We start from the raw sequence: 17,400 nt of genomic DNA, 5'->3' as shown, positions 1-17,400 counted from the left end.
GACTGTACTCTCAATAATTCTACAAGGATTTCAGACAGGTTCATCAAATTAACAGCACACATCAAGGTCTAAGCCATATTCAGTGATGACTGACCTTGACCTAATTTTGAAGGTCATGGGGCCAAAAATATCCACAACACTGGACTTTTCAAAGAAATAACACGGGTTAATCAAACTGGGAACAAGAATACATCTCTTGAAAGTCTAGGCCAAGTTCAATGATGAATGGCCTTCACTAGTTTTGATGGTTACAGCGCCAAAAAAATTGTGTCCATGTATGATGAACATTTGCAAGAAACTGGGGAGAGCTGACATGTGCCATTTGGTATGCTTAATGTATTTTGGGTCAAGGATGAGTGCTGCGAAAACGGAAAGTTGATAGGACAAATATTGTTGGAGAAATTTGCGATTTTTGTTGATCAGTAAACAATGGATTTTGTGCTGCAATGCACCATGGAAGTTTGGGGTTTGGGGATTTTAACTGTTACTGTGGTTCATGTTAGTTTAACAGTGTTGTTAGTGCTATGGAGTTATTGTGTTTTTGTGAGTTCAGTTGGTTTAGTCAGTTTAGTTAAGTGTCCTGTTGCCATTACCATGAATGAGTAAAGTGTCATGTTGCCAGGACCATGACTGAAAAGTGTATTGCGTTTGATTTGACCACAGTCTCCATTTGTGGTTGTCCAAAAATAGAAGCACCTGCTTGTGGCAGAATGTGAAAAAGACAGTTGTTGACAGAGTAATTCAATGCAGCAGTTCTGTGTGTGCTCTCAGTGCATGCTTGAAAAACAACTCTTGTGGCATCAAACGTTTCTCTGAGATGGCTGCTTTTAATTATATACGCCTGCAAGTTAATTATATACACCTGTGTGGATCACATGACTTCCCAACAGTGAAAAAAAGGAACACAACACAAGGTCTACAAACACAAAATTATCCCATCCATAACAATTTGAGAGCACATTGTTGGGAAAGTGTAGTGACACGGACCCACAACAGGGGGCGTAAATGAGCGGACAGTAGATGAGCCAAAAATACAACACTTTACTGTTGTGAAAAATGCACAACGAGAATACAGACAAATGCAGAATTTGGATCACAATCAAACTATACAAGGTGATGTGTGGGTAGGCTTGAGGATAGAAGACGTCCGTCCCGAGAAGAACCGGATCCCACACGATTTCCACTGCCACCGAACCCGAAGGATACCAGAGCCGCCAAGTTCCGAGTCCCCAGGTGATCACCGTCTCCGACTGTTGGATCTGATACTGCTGGCAGAAGAACAGATGTGATGAGTGTGTGACAATACACTCAGTAAACAGTCAGCAAGTCATTATTCCAGGTGGGAAACAACACCTCCACCTTTAGCATAGAACACTGTTAAGCAGAGCCAAAGAGCTACTTAGCGTTTTGGCGTGAGGGTGAAGAACGTCACTCTGTCACGGAACCACAAAATGCCACTCCCAGCTGACAGCAGCTACAGCAACTCCTGCAAACACTCAGAAAAGGAATCACATGCGTAACGGCACAGTCAAACGGCTGAGAGTTTACCGTATAGGTAGACGATATCTTGGCAACGAGGTGGAGATGTCCTTCTGGCTTTTGTGTGTGTGGTTGAAGACCTGGTGATTGGTGACAGCTGTCATAGTTGATGAGTGACAGCTGTCACCCCGGCTGTTCCTGTGAGGCGGCAGCGCCCTCTCGTGCCTGAAGCCCGCACTTCTGGCAGGGCGCTCTTTGGTAGTGGGCCAGCAGTACCTCCTCTTCAGCGGCCCACACAACAGGACCCCCCCCTCAACGGGCGCCTCCTGGCGCCCGACCCGGCTTGTCGGGATGGCGATGGTAGAAATCGGCAAGGAGGGCCAGATCCAGGATGAAGCTCCTCTTCACCCAGGAGCGTTCTTCGGGTCCATAACCCTCCCAGTCCACCAAGTACTGGAACCCCCGGCCCTTCCGGCGGACGTCCAGGAGTCGACGCACAGTCCAAGCCGGCTCCCCATCGATGATCCGCGCAGGAGGCGGCGCCGGTCCGGGAGCACAGAGGGGTGAGGTGTGATAGGGTTTCAACCTGGAGACATGGAAAACTGGGTGGATCCGCAGTGAAGCTGGGAGCTGTAGCTTCACTGCGGCAGGACTGATGACCTTGAGGATCTTAAATGGTCCAATGTATCTGTCTTTTAGTTTCGGGGAGTCCACTTGTAACTGAACGTCCTTTGTGGAAAGCCATACCTCCTGCCAGGCTGGTATGCAGGGGCCGGGGAACGCCGGCGATCTGCATGGGCATTGACCCTCATCCGGGCTTTCAACAAGGCAGAACGGGAGGTGCGCCACACCTGACGGCACCTCTGCAGGTGGGCCTGGATCGAGGGCGCACCGACCTCTCCCTCCACCACAGGAAACAATGGGGGCTGGTACCCCAGACACACCTCAAACGGGGAGAGGCCAGTAGCAGAGGACACCTGGCTGTTATGCGCGTACTCGATCCAGGCCAGATGGTCACTCCAGGCCGTCGGGTGCGCGGACGTCACACAGCGCAGAGCTTGCTCCAGTTCCTGGTTGGCCCGTTCTGCCTGTCCGTTGGTTTGCGGATGATACTCGGACAAGAGGCTCACGGTGGCCCCCAGTTCTCGGCAGAAACTCCTCCAGACTTGAGAGGAGAACTGGGGACCACGATCTGAGACAGTGTCTGTTGGTATCCCATGCAGACGCACGACGTGGTGGATCAGGAGGTCTGCTGTCTCCTGGGCCGTAGGGAGCTTCAGGAGGGCCACGAAGTGGGCCGCCTTGGAGAATCGGTCCACTATCGTGAGGATGGTAGTCATGTCCCGGGACGGTGGGAGGCCCGTGACGAAATCCAGGCCGATGTGGGACCAGGGGCGATGGGGCACAGGTAACGGTTGGAGGAGTCCCTGTGCCCGTTGGTGGTCAGCTTTTCCCCTGGCGCAGGTGGTGCAGGCCTGGACATAGTCCAGAATGTCAGCTTCCATGGACGCCCACCAGAAGCGCTGCCGGACCACTGCCACGGTCCTTCGCACCCCCGGATGGCAGGAGAGTTTGGAACCGTGACAGAAGTCCAGGGCGGCAGCTCTGGCCTCCGGTGGGACGTAGAAGCGGTTCTGCGGTCCGTTACCAGGGTCCGGGTTCCATGCCAGGGCCTCCCGGACGGTCTTCTCCACGTCCCAGGTGAGGGTGGCCATGATAGTGGACTCAGGTAGAATGGATTCCGGCGGATCCGACAGCTCGGTTTTGACTTCGACTTCGTGAACCCGGGACAGAGCATCCGATCTTTGGTTCTTGGTCCCGGGGCGGTAGGTGATCCGGAAGTCAAAAGGCCCGAAGAACAATGACCAGCGGGCTTGCCTGGGGTTCAGCCGCTTGGCGGTCCTGATATACTCCAGGTTATGGTGGTCCGTGAAAACCGTAAGTGGTACCGCGGCTCCCTCTAACAGATGTCTCTACTCCTCAAGAGCCTCCTTCACCGCGAGGAGTTCCCGATTGCCCACATCATAGTTCCACTCAGCTGGGGTCAACCTGCGTGAAAAATAGGCACAAGGATGGAGAATCTGATCGGACTCCCTGCTGTGGGACAGCACGGCTCCTATCCCTGAGTCCGAGGCATCCACTTCTACCACAAACTGGGGGCTAGGATCGGGCTGCACCAGAACTGGTGCAGTCGAAAACCGGCGTTTCAACTCCCTAAACGTGGCCTCGCACGATCCGACCAAGTAAATGGTACTTTGGAGGAGGTCAGAGCTGTCAGGGGGCTAACTACCTGACTGTAGCCCTTTATGAACCTCCTGTAGAAATTCACAAAGCCGAGGAACTGTTGCAGCTTCCTACGGCTTGTCGGTTGGGGCCAGTCTCTCACCGCCGCGACCTTGGCTAGATCAGCGGCGACGGAGTTGGAGGAGATTATGAACCCCAAGAAGGACAAAGAAGTGCGGTGAAAGTCGCGTTCTGGACGTGAGAGGTTGTACAGCCGGCTGGACGGATACTCAGCGCCTGGGATCAAATCAATGGCGCAATCGTATGGACGGTGTGGGGGAAGAGTGAGTGCCAGATCTTTGCTGAAGACGTCAGCGAGATCGTGGTACTCCTCAGGCACCGCCGCAAGATTGGGGTGGACTTTAACCTCCTCGTTAGCGGTCAAACCGGGCGGAACCGAGGATCCAAGACATTCCCGGTGACAGGTTTCGCTCCACTGAGCCACAACCCCAGACGGCCAATCAATCCGGGGGTTGTGTTTGATCATCCAAGGGAAGCCCAAAATCACGCGGGAGGTAGAAGGAGTCACAAAAAACTCAATCTCCTCCCGATGATTCCCAGACACTATCAGAGTTACTGGCAGTGTCTTGTGTGTGATTAAAGGGAGAAGGGTGCCATCTAGTGCCCGCACCTTCAATGGCGAAGGGAGCGCCACCAGAGGGAGCCCTACCTCCCTTGCCCATCTGCTGTCCAGCAGATTCCCTTCTGACCCCGTGTCCACCAGTGCGGGGGCCTGAAGGGTTAGATCCCCACTCAGGATCGTAACTGGGAGTCATGCAGAAAGACGGGTTTGTCCCACATGTATTTCTTGGCCCACTCTTAGCCCAGTTTCTAAGAGCGGGCGTTGGTGTTTAACCGTTTGGGGCAGTCTCTCTGCTGATGCTCGTTTGGAGCTGCAGATAAAGCACTCTCCGTGGACCAGTCTCCTTTGTCTGTTAGTGGCTCTGACTTTAGCCCTGCTCATGTCCATAGTATCGTCAGCAGGGGGAGCTGTCGCCAAACGGAGCACTGAGGCCGTGGAGCGTGGGGAGGGCGGTACCTTTTCAGATCCGGAAGGGAGAGGGACGGCGCGTACCCGACCACGCCCTTTGTCTCGCTCCCAGCGGCGTTCCTCTAACCAATTGTCTAATCGTATGACCAGATCGATAAGCCCATCTAAATCCCGCGGCTCATCCTTAGCCACCAGATGCTCCTTCAGGACTGACGACAGTCCGTTTACGAAGGCGGCGCGGAGTGCAGCGGTATTCCAGCCGGACCTCGCAGCCGTGATGCGGAAGTCGACCGCATACTCTGCTGCACTCCGACGCCCCTGTCTCATTGACAGAAGCGCTGTTGAAGCAGTCTCGCCTCTGTTTGGATGATCAAATACTGTTCTGAACTCCCTCACAAACCCAGTATAAGAGGTAAGGAGCCGTGAATTCTGCTCCCAGAGCGCCGTAGCCCAGGCGCGTGCCTCACCTTGAAGCAAATTAACCACATAAGCCACCCTACTGGCGTCGGACGCGTACATCACGGGACGCTGTGAAAAGATGAGCGAACACTGCATTAAAAAGTCTGCGCACGTCTCCACACAACCTCCGTACGGCTCAGGGGGACTTATGTATGCTTCAGGGGATGGTGGGGGGGTTCGTTGAATGACCAGTGGAATGTCTATATTCGGCACCGGGTCAGCAGGAGGAGCTGCAGCAGCGCCCTGAGCACGCGCTTCCACCTGCGCGGTGAGAGCCTCCATCCGGCGATTGAGGATGACGTTCTGCTCAGTCATTAGATCCAACCGAGCAGTAAAGGCGGTGAGGATTTGCTGCAACTCACCTAACATGCCTCCTGCAGGCGCCTGTGCACCTTGCTCTTCCATTGGCTGTTCAACGGATGGTTGACGCCCCTTGGGATCCATGACGATGGCCGAGATATCCTGTTGGGAAAGTGTAGTGACACGGACCCACAACAGGGGGCGTAAATGAGCGGACAATAGATGAGCCAAAAATACAACACTTTACTGTTGTGAAAAATGCACAACGAGAATACAGACAAATGCAGAATTTGGATCACAATCAAACTATACAAGGTGATGTGTGGGTAGGCTTGAGGATAGAAGACGTCCGTCCCGAGAAGAACCGGATCCCACACGATTTCCACTGCCACCGAACCCGAAGGATACCAGAGCCGCCAAGTTCCGAGTCCCCAGGTGATCACCGTCTCCGACTGTCGGATCTGGTACTGCTGGCAGAAGAACAGATATGATGAGTGTGTGACAATACACTCAGTAAACAGTCAGCAAGTCGTTATTCCAGGTGGGAAACAACACCTCCACCTTTAGCACAGAACACTGTTAAACAGAGCCAAAGAGCTACTTAGCGTTTTGGCGTGAGGGTGAAGAACGTCACTCTGTCGCGGAACCACAAAACGCCGCTCCCAGCTGACAGCAGCTACAGCAACTCCTGCAAACACTCAGAAAAGGAGTCACGTGCGTAACGGCACAGTCAAACGGCTGAGAGTTTACCGTATAGGTAGACGATATCTCGGCGACGAGGTGGAGATGTCGTCCGGCTTTTGTGTGTGTGGTTGAAGACCTGGTGATTGGTGACAGCTGTCATAGTTGATGAGTGACAGCTGTCACCCCGGCTGTTCCTGTGAGGCGGCAGCGCCCTCTCGAGCCTGAAGTCCGCACTTCAGGCAGGGCGCTCTTTGGTAGTGGGCCAGCAGTACCTCCTCTTCAGCGGCCCACACAACACACATATGGTTTTTTCATACATTTTTACACCTCCACTTGCTCTCATACACTATAGTCATCTTTTCGCTTCTGTTCCTGCAGTGTTCATTTTTTGCCACCCGCTTCCACCCACAGCGACATTCTGAACACCTGCTCCCGTAAGATTTGTGTTGGTTACTGCAGAAACTGGTGGGTAAACTATGTTCATAGGGCAGCAAACAATTGGAGCCTGATTTGTATTTTTTTATTACCCGAGGCCATCAAGTATGGCCATCAGGTATTGCAAAGGCTTTGTGTCCATCTGTCTGTCCGTCTGTTTGTGCGCAGCATAAGCACAGTCTTCTTACTGAAAGAGTCTTCAAATTCACAGGGAACATTCTTGAGACACAGAACTTGGACAAGTTCTGAGAAGGCTAACCTGGACCTATTTTAAGGGGTTAAAATGTCACATTCTGTTTTAAATCTGTTCCTTTTTTTGAGAGGCAGGGGTGACAGCTAATCAGAGTAGAGTGGCACTGTGATGTCACAGGCTGGTCTAGCTAGCTGCAAACTCCATTTTATTTTTGTGTAAATATAACCTCTTTGTCATATATTATGTAAAAGCTAGCAACAAATACACACTTCTAAAACTGAAAAGGCTAGTTTTGGAACCTGATAACACCTCTGAAGTGATTTACAAGACATTTTATGAATGTCAGCATGCAAGCTAACTTCCGCTAATTCAAAGCTAACTTCTGCTCTTGTCAAAAGCTAATGTATGCGCACACCCATGCCGTCCTGCGGGCGCTGTACAAAACGTCAATATTTTTATGATTGATAGAGGGGCTTTGTTGAACATGTACAACTGTACATAAGACAATAGGATCTTAATACTTAATGTAAATAATATATCCTATGACTGGGATACCAATTACATCAATTAAGCAACTACAAATTATAAAGAAGACAATGCTCATACGGCGAGGGTACTTTAGCATTTTAGCATTATATTTTTAATTTCTGAAACATTTTTTGTAGAATCTGTCAGAATATTCTATTTATTTTGTCTCACTGGAGGTTTCTGGCCGACAGTTCAGGTTTTGTTTTTGAATCTGCCTCATCATTCAGTTGTTCTGAATCCAGGCTTGGCCCGATAAAGTTCAGGCGTAGATATGAAAAATGTTTTTGTTTCTCACATTTGCTGGCCATCCTTTGAAAAGTGGGTGGAAACTCTTTGCTTCTTCTCACTGAATGCAACACTCATTTGAATCAACAGCAGCCAGATTCCAAAAGGCCTAGAAACTTTTAGCTCTCTGTGTGTAGAAAGGAACGTGGACATGCCATATAAAGGGATAAAATCAGTTTTTTATGTCCTGGGGTATTGGCTAAGCTTGTAGAGTCCAGTAACTTGGGTGCCTCGTCGATGAACAAACGTCCCCTGGTCTTAACTTTGCAGATGATGCTGTGGTCTTTGCAGAACTGGTGGATTTCATAGTTGCAGCGCTTGAGAAGCTAAGTCAAAAATTAGAGTGTCTGCATTTCTGATTGTCCTGGATCAAGTCTAAGATCTAGGACTTCAGTGCTTTCCTGGACTCAATCATCAGCAGTATATCTGTATGTGGGAAAATTGTCAAACTTGTTGAGAGATTCACTTATCTTGGCACTTACATAAATGTCTCTGGAGCTCAGTCTATAAGGACATGAGACACCTGAAAAAATCTTATGGACTCACAAGGTTGCTGGACAGAGACCTGGACTTTAACCCGTGACCTAAGATTACTGGAATGAGTTTGTGTGAAATTAGTAGTTTTTTTTTTTTTCAAGGAGACACAGATGAGGTGTTGTGCTACTTGCATTGTGAGGAAATGTCACTTATGCTGCTTTGGACAGGTGATGTGCTTCTTTGAGCTTGATTCAGTGCACACATGCTGCAGTGTTGAGGATCTTGATGACTGGACAAGGCTGAGCGGATGCCCACATATCACCTGTCTGTGGCACATAGATGACTACTTACGGGAACTGGAGATGAACCTGTGGTATGTGTAAATGGTTGTTAATGAGGAGCCAAGGCAGTTTTATAGTGTGGTGCATGCTGCGGTGTGCGGTTTCCTGACCTTGATCTCGTGAGACTGAAACATGGTAATCAATCAAACCTGTCAGTGTCCCATGATTGCATTGTACTGGGGAAATCATGTCCACTAAACAAACAAATACGAGGTCTAATAGAAAAGTATCCGACCTTATTATTTTTTTCAAAAACCATATGGATTTGAATCACGTGTGATTACATCAGACATGCTTGAACCCTCGTGGGCATGCGAGAGTTTTTTCACGCCTGTCGGTTACGTCATTCGCCTGTGGACAGTCTTTGAGTGAGGAGTCGCCCACCCTCTCGTCGATTTTTTCATTGTTTAGGAATGGCTCAGAGACTGCTGCTTTGTTTGATCAAAATTTTTTCAAAACTATAAGGCACAACTGAGTGGACACCATTCGATAAATTCAGCTGGTTTTCGGTAAAAATTTTAACGGCTGATGAGAGATTTTGGTCCGGTAGTGTCGCCGTAAGGACGGCCCACGGCGCCTGACAGCGATCTGCGCTTCGAGGCGGCAGCGTCTCGCCGTTTCAAGTTGAAAACTTCCACATTTCAGGCTCTGTTGACCCAGTAAGTTATCAGAGAACAGAGAACTTTCAGAAGAAGTCGGCATGAGGAGTTTATTCGGACATTCCATTGTTAACGGACATTTTGTAATGAAAGAACGTGCGGGCAGAGTCGCATGTCGGGCTGGACCCGACCGCGGGGGGTCGCGACAGGAAAAACACCTCCGTTGGAAACCTTAACGGGCAAGTTGGAACATGCCCAAGCTGTTAAACAATTTCTCAGTTACTCACTTGTTGAAAGCCATCAAAAGCCGCCTGAATTTTACAAATGGTTTTCAACACGGAGGTGTTTTTCCTGTCGCGGCGCACACAGATTTGCAGAGTCCTCACGGAAACGACTCGGTGAATTTGCGCGCACGTCTTTCATTAAAAAATGTCATTAAACAGTGGAATGTCTGCATAAAGTCCTCATGCCGGCCTCTTCTGAATCTTCTCTGTTCTCTCACGACGTCCTGGGTGAATTAAGCCTTAAATTAGGATGTTTTCAGGTCGAAACAGGCCGATAACGGCGTGTGGAAGCGCTGCGCGACGTCCCGCTCCGTGGGAAGTCCTTACACCGACAGAAATACCCCATAATCTCTCATCAGCCGTTAAACTTTTCACCGAAAACCAGCTTAATTTCTCGAATAGTGTCCACTCGGATATTCCTCACAGGTCCAGAAAAAATTTTGATAAAGCAAAGCACGCCATCTCGAGCAGCGTGTGAAACAAAGGAATTCAGCCGAGAGGGCGGGACCACATCTCACTCAAGGCCTGCCCACAGGGAAATGACGTCACCGACACGCGTGAAAAAACTCACGCATGCGCACGAGGGTTCAAGCATGATTGGTGTAATCGCACATCATTCAAATCCATATAGTTAAAAAAAATAAAAGTGTCGGTTTCTTATCTAATAGACCTTGTATAGTGCAGCAGATAAGAGAATATTTAGAGCGGAATCCTGCAAATGGTGATAAAAGCATCAAATTTGGCACACATACTTGTTAGACATTCCTTGTTTGAAAAACTTGAATTTTCAGTCGGCAGTCAGGTAGGGGTCAAAATTAAAAGATGCTCCAATCATATTGAAAACTGTACCACATTATTTGCCTGATCATAAAGATTCCAAAAAGGTATAGTTTGGACTATCTGTGATTGAATTCTATGGAGTTACGGGATAAAAACATCAAGAATGGTGACAAAGATCAGTTTCAGTTTGTACAGGGGTCAAAAGTTAAAGTTGCTCCAATTTTGTTAAAAAGTGATGCAAATTATTGATTGAGCTAATAGGATTAATAAATGGAATAGTTTTGACAATGTTGAATGCTTGGTCTCCAAAGTAAAGGTCAAACAAGGTCAACGTCCATTTGGATTCTATGACATGTGACATACGTTACGTTGCAGCAGCTGCTGCTGCGCTCTGATCGCTCCGCCATCTTTTATTATGAATTTTAATTTAATGCTGAATTTATGTGGAAATGATTGTTGTACAAAAGCTTCAGATAATCGATGAACCGCACGTGACACTAAGAAATGATGCATGCGTAGTTAAGGCAGGGTGGACCGATTTTTAGGGGGGACCGTTTGGTCTGTGACACCAGGTTCCACCTGTGTTTTTTTTTCTTTACTTAAATGGGTAACTCACCGTGTGTCTTCATAACAGAGCCAGTTGTGATCTGAAACATCTGTGCACAATGAAAGCGGAGCCTTATGAAAATAATGACATCACTCAGGACTTGTGTAGCAGCGGTGACGGCTGAAAGAGGTTCGGGTGGCAGCCTAATTCATCTGAGCCTTTACAGTTTTTCTCAACTTAAAAAATATGACGACGTGTATAAATTCTGGCGTCCTGTCCAGGATGTACCCCGCCTCACGCTCCATGACTGCTGGGATAGGCTCCAGCCCCCCGCGACTCTTAACTGGAGCAAGCGGTTGAAGATGAGTGAGTGTATAAATTCACGTCAGATTTGCCACAGTCCCCGTTCAGCTTCTGGGTTTTTTAATGGCTGAATAAGATACAATACTTTATCCCAGCTCCTCATCTCAGTGCTTTTTTTTAAAGAAAAAAGACTCCTCAATCTTTGGCTCATCATTGGCCTCTGTCCATCACTATTGACAACAGGTTGCACCCTGTTCAACTTGGACATCTTCTACTGTGACTGTAAAGACCAACTTGGAGATGACTTGCTTGTTTGACATTTTCAGGCCCTTTGCGCTCAGTGGTCAGCCTGGGATTGGGTCCCGCCATTCTTAAGTTGTATCCAACATGGACGGTCTATGGCCACCTCTTCACAGGTCTCCAGGTCAGTGTGGGCAGATCTGAGGTTCCTTTCGCAGGTGTCCTTGTAATGAAGGTTGGACGGCCTCGTGACCACTTCCCACTTTCTAATTGCCCCTACAGAAGGTCCTTGGCAATTCTCATGCATCTTAAATGTCATAGCCACCGTGGTCATCTGTTGGTAAGCGCAGCAGAGATGGTTGTAGACTTGGTCTGATGGAGGACAACTGTGCCGGAGATCTTGTCATACCATTTGTTATCATTTGAATAAACAGCTGATTACTTTATAATGTACAGTGGTAAAAAGCACTCACTCTCAGCTGGAACACAGCATCTGTCCAGATGACCTTTTGTCTGTTTTGTGATAGATTTTATGTGACATATCAGCTGAGTGTAGACAGAAATGGCAAAATTGAATTTCTCCTTCCGTGAGGGTGACGGGGTTTGCTCTGTCTGATTGATCGCCTGAAAAGTCACTGCAGTTTAGATTTTAAGTTTAAAGCGCTGGGAGCGGCCACACAAGAATATGCTAGGTGCACTGGTTTTTCTCTGGGCTGCTTCAGGTGGCTGCATAGGTTTTGTTGTCATATAGACCAACTGAAAACATTTGCTACTGCTAAGGAAGAAAAAAGCGCAATATGGACATGGAGCCTGATAAGATTTTAATTATAAGATAAAAGGAATGTTGATGAGGTGGAAAGGATTAGGTGTTTTTAGAACTGTTTATGCTTCTGGTGGCTACATAATATGAAAGCCACCGACAGGGGTCCGTTCATCTCCTGCTGAATAATGCGAATCAGGGAATGCAATGCATTACCTCCTCATTCATCAGTCTGTATTAGCCTTTTGATCCTCGTATGCTGGTCCGAGTTTTGACTGCAGCAAGAATCTGGATGGCAAGCTCACGTTACGCCCAGAACGACAGACTGAGATGGGTGTGGAACAATGTGTTCTCTGTTAGCTCACGCAGCTCCACCAAACCTCTGCTATGCATCGTGGAGTGCGTGTATTCCTGGAAGCAGTGTGTGTGTGTGTGAGGGAGTGTGTGTTCAGGGTAATTGAAATCATTCCTGGGCTCTGTGCGAGGATCTGAGGCGGTGCACTCGCTCCCTGGCTGGGATCCACAGGGTGTTCTCCTCCAACAGTTATCAGTGCTGTCTTCAAGTTCCAGGAATTATTTTAGCGTTTTGCATTTTTACAGATGGTAGAAAGAGATGAGTAGGTAGTAAACAGATCATTATAAATGAAAAGATGACAAATAACGCCAGTAAAGTCTTTATCACTCATTTTTAATAGCTAATCTTTAATCCTGACCTTTGATCCTGACCTCTGGCCTGGGATTTTTGAACCTCAACAAGGAGCTTGTGTTTTTGTTGGTTTTTCTGTCTTACCTTCATCCTATAGTCAAGATCAAGAACCAATATCGAAGCTCAAACATTAAGGATCAAAGGCAGGGCCCATTACGTCATTAGGATCAAAGAAATCAATTTCAACCACAATGATCAAAGTCAAGATCCACCCCTTTATTCAGATCCACTCTAAAATTTAACCAAATACCATGACCCAAGGTATACCTTCCCAGAACCTTTTGTTGATAATCATCCAGTGTTTTTTCAGATATTCTTGACTTTGCCATTGTCTACAATCCTGAATGCTTTGAGTTTCTTCAGTGTCATTGGCTGATTCTATATTTGCTTTACTGAGCAGCTGAGCAGGTGTAGGGTGGCACAGTGGATTAGTGGTTAGCATTGTTGCCTGACAGCAAGAAGGTTGTGGGATCGATTCCCACCCGGACCTTTCTGTGTGGAGTTTGCCTGTTCTTTCCATGTTTGCGTGGGTTCCCTCCGGGTGGTCCGGTGTCGCAGACCGAAGGGTCTCCCCTAAAAATCAGTCCACCCTGCCTTCACTGCACATGCGTAATTTCAGAGCGTCAGCATCGTCATTCCTAAGCGTCAGCTGCGATCCACCGATTATCACCTTGTTTCTGCTTAAAACTGCACTCCAGTCATCATCTGTCTTAGCAACAGATATATGAAGCTTTTGTACAACAATCACACACACACACACACACACACACACACACACACACACACACACACACACACACACACACACACACACACACACACACACACACACACACACACACAATCATCTTCAACCGCTTAGTCCAATCAAGGGTCGTGGGGGCCTGGAGCCTATCCCAGCAGTCATAGTGTGCGAGGCGGGGTACACCCAGGACAGGACGCCAGTCTGTCGCAGGGCCACAAACAGACAAACAAACACATTCACACCCACTCGCACACCTACGGACAATTTGAAGATCCCAGTCCACCTAACCTGCATGTCTTTGGATGTGGGAGGAAACCGGAGCACCCGGAGGAAACCCACGCAAACACGGGGAGAACATGCAAACTCCACACAGAAAGGCAACAGACAGGAATTGAACCCATGACCTTCTCGCTGTGAGGCAACAGTGCTAACCACTAATCCACCTTTCTGCCCTGTACAGCAATCATTTCCACATAAATTCAGCATTATTTCATAAAAAAAGATGGGGGACCAATCAGAGCGCCACAGCAGCACATCTGACGTGGAGCTGCGCCTACATCATTTCGGTGCGTCAGTAGCGAAATGATGCGATTATCACCTTGTTTCTGCTTCAAACTGACTTCAGAATGATTTAAGAGGTTTTACTTTGTCATTTGATGGTTAATAATCACATTATTAGCTTTGATCATTTTGGGTGTAGAGAGTCAGACTCAGACGTGCTGCTGTGGTCCCAAGTGACGCATGCTCAGTGAAGGCAGGGGGGACCAATTTATAGTGGGGGGACTGTTCGGTCAGCAACTTCCTCCCACATCCAAAGGCATGCAGGTTAGGTGGATTGGGAACTTTAAATTGCCCGTAGGTGTGCGTCCTAGTGTACATGTGATTGTTTGCCTGTATGTGACCCTGCGATAGATTGCTGTCCTGTTCTGGGTGTTTCCGCCTCTCAACCTATGACTGCTGGGATAGGCTCCCACCCCAACCCTTAACTCGAGTAAACGAGTATAGAAAATGAAGGAACGTACCTTGTAAAGTGGCTGCCAAGTGTATTTTTTGTGTAATTTTCTCAGAGAAACATGTATTACTTCCATCTCCATCATCAGCCTGTCTCAGGATCTTGGCGGGACACGATGGTCTTGTTTGTGATTGGCCTGGATTATGGTCAGCATGTTAAAGACCAGCTAATGGGTTTTGTGTGTTTTGTGAAAACCTTGCATTGTCTTTTTTTGTGCCATAAATTCATGCCTGTTTTGTCCTGAATGCAACTTGTACATTCATGCTTAAGTTTGGGCAACAGCAACCAAGACATGTATGCAACAATTTTAGGATTAAAGGCCTTCTTGGGAAAATCAACAGTGGAGTTTCCATGTTTGTGTGCAGATTAATTTGATAGCCACAAAAGGACAGTGTGGTAGCAGTGGAGCCCAACATTAGGAAGGAATGAAAGCAGCTTCAGGTATTAGTGTACAGGAGACGCAAGAGTCGAGAGAGCAGACGCGTTTTCACGCGGGGCTTCATGGTGCTCAAACTCTCGAAAATACACAGTATCAGTCAGCGTAATGTGCCCGACTGTACTTTCAGAATGTTTACTGAAAGACAACTCGCTCGTTCTCAGATTGTGGGTGATACGGTTTTCACTGTGTGACATTTGTGTTGTTTTCTTTCAGAGGCAGGAGGCGCCTACGTCAGACAGCTGGAGAACAGGGTGAGGACGCTGGAGGATGAAAAGAAGCTGCTGCTGTCACAGGTGACAATGACCAGTTCTCCATTAGTGGATGCTCTTTGTCCTTAGACTTCCCTTTTAACAGCCCTTAGTCATATGAAAACATGAGCTACATTTATATGATGAATTCCAAACAAAAAGAAATGTTTCATTCACAGGTATTGTGTACACAGCCTTAATAAACCTGATCAGACAGACCCAGGTGGTGATGCGTGCTGCTCGAAACAAGCAGATGGGCTAATCTGACATATGCACAAAGCAGCTCCTGCTACATATATATTTGCAGCAGTTGTGCCATATTTTTTTGCATAAGACATCCCCCTTTAAAAATTAGTGTTTTGTTTTTGGATGCATTAACTGTAAAACTAAGTGGCAAGTGAAGTCAGTTTTTTCTGATCAAAAGTAAATTTTGTGGATATCAGTGTCTTTGTATTTATTTGTCACGATAGAGGAAAGGTGACCCAAAAAATTGTTATTAGTTAGAAGACTACCCCCGTCCAACTGATGAGCATGTGTTATGTCTTCTCCAGACTATCAGCTATTTGATAACATGACTCGTGTGTCACATGCACCCGGGGCACAGTGAATCAGTAGCTATATCTGCAAAACTACATATATATTTGCAGCAGTTTTGCCATATTTTTATGCATAAAGACATTCCCCTTTATAATGTGTTTTGTGCGTGTTTTGTTTTTGGATGCATTAACGGTAAAACTAAGTGGCAAGTGAAGTCATTTTTTTCTGATCAAAAGTCAATTTTGTGGATATCAGTGTCTTTATATTTATTTCTCACAACAGAGGAAAGGTGGCCCATAAATTGTTATTAGTTAGAAGACTACCCCGTCCAACTGATGAGCATGTGTTATGTCTTCTCCAGACTATCAGCTATTTGATAACATGACTCGTGTGTCAAATGCACCCGGGGCACAGTGAATCAGTCTAGAAAGTGATTTACTAAGCCCCAGTGTCAAGTGGATGACAAATAATACTTGTTGAAGCTTATACATTTATTTTTCCATGAATTATTTCTATAATTTGTGTATATAAACAACTGTTTTCACATTTGAAGAGAAATGGCAGTTGTATTTGTAATAGTTTCTAAAGGACTTATATCACTATATAAGACACTCACACATTACATAGCTGGTTTGCTGGATTATAGTTTGTATATGCATCAGCATATATTTAATAATTTTGAAGAAATCTTTATAATCATGTGTTTTTTCATTATATTCTAAGTTGATTCACTGTGTCCCATGAATTAGAGTCACAGTGAATAAAAATTTTAAAATCGATTTTAGACACCTGTAAATTACACTCGGAGAGACATAAATAATACAGCCTTATAAACAATAACTTGCTTTATTGAATCCACAATAGAATGACCTAAACCTTTGCATAATGTGTTTATGCTGCCACAAAACAACATTTCTGATCCACTGTGCCCCGGCTTCCCCTACTGTACATCTGCATGTCTGCACAGCCACATTCCACTACATTTATTTCACAGTAAACGTAGTTTTGCCCATTTGTCTATTTGAATCCTTTACTTCTTACAAAAATATTTTTTCCTTTTCTTTTATTGTTGTTTATACACCAATTACTTCTTACAGAAGTATTTTTTGTTTTGTTTTTGTTTTTCCTTTTCTTTTGTATTGTTGTTTATGCACCAATGACAAACTGATCAAATTCCTTGTATTTGAGAACTTGGCAATAAATTTGATTCTGATTCTGATTCTGAACTGCTTTGCTCCGGACTCCAGAGCGAGGCACAGGCACCACCGGGCCTCAGGGTGTATATAGGACTGACATAAACTGCAGCAGGAGAGTTTATCTTATTACAGAGAGCAGCAGAGTCACTTCACATCATTTTACGTCCACCTCTTTCTCCCCCTCAGGTCAGACCCCTTAGAAAAAGTAGTGTTGCTGGCCAACTACAGTACCCTCCAAAACTATTGGAACACTTGGTATTTCACGCATTTTAATTTATTTATGCCATTTCAAATACAAAAAATAAAAAATAAATCTAAAATTATCTTCCAAAACTCAAAGGATTTTCTTAAAAAACCTGATCATTCAGTGAAAGAAAATCCTCCTCTACACCACTTCATCATGAAGCTGTATAACTGGGAATACAAAATACAAAACATACACTATGCACAATTTCTCCAGTCACACCCACAGAAGCCTATACCTTCTTCTGGGCTGTCTGGGTGTCTTGGTGGCTTTCCTCACTTTTCTCCTCCTTGCACAGTCACGCA

The 17,400-nt window shown here is 46.5% G+C and overlaps 1 protein-coding gene across 1 annotated transcript in view; it reads left to right on the top strand.

Annotated features, from left to right (window-relative positions):
• ccdc85ca (coiled-coil domain containing 85C, a) overlaps positions 1-17,400 on the top strand; it is a 75,421-nt gene that overhangs the window by 34,594 nt on the left and 23,427 nt on the right. Inside the window, exon 2 of the mRNA XM_034195446.1 lies at positions 15,084-15,163. The gene's annotated coding sequence lies outside the window, so the exon portion shown is untranslated. The remainder of the gene's footprint in view (positions 1-15,083; positions 15,164-17,400) is intronic.

The sequence above is a fragment of the Thalassophryne amazonica genome, chromosome 19 (assembly GCF_902500255.1).
Source record: "Thalassophryne amazonica chromosome 19, fThaAma1.1, whole genome shotgun sequence".
NCBI classification, from domain to species: Eukaryota; Metazoa; Chordata; class Actinopteri; order Batrachoidiformes; family Batrachoididae; genus Thalassophryne; species Thalassophryne amazonica.
The sequence above is the reverse complement of the archived record's forward strand: the minus strand, read 5'-3'. Positions and strand labels throughout refer to the sequence as shown.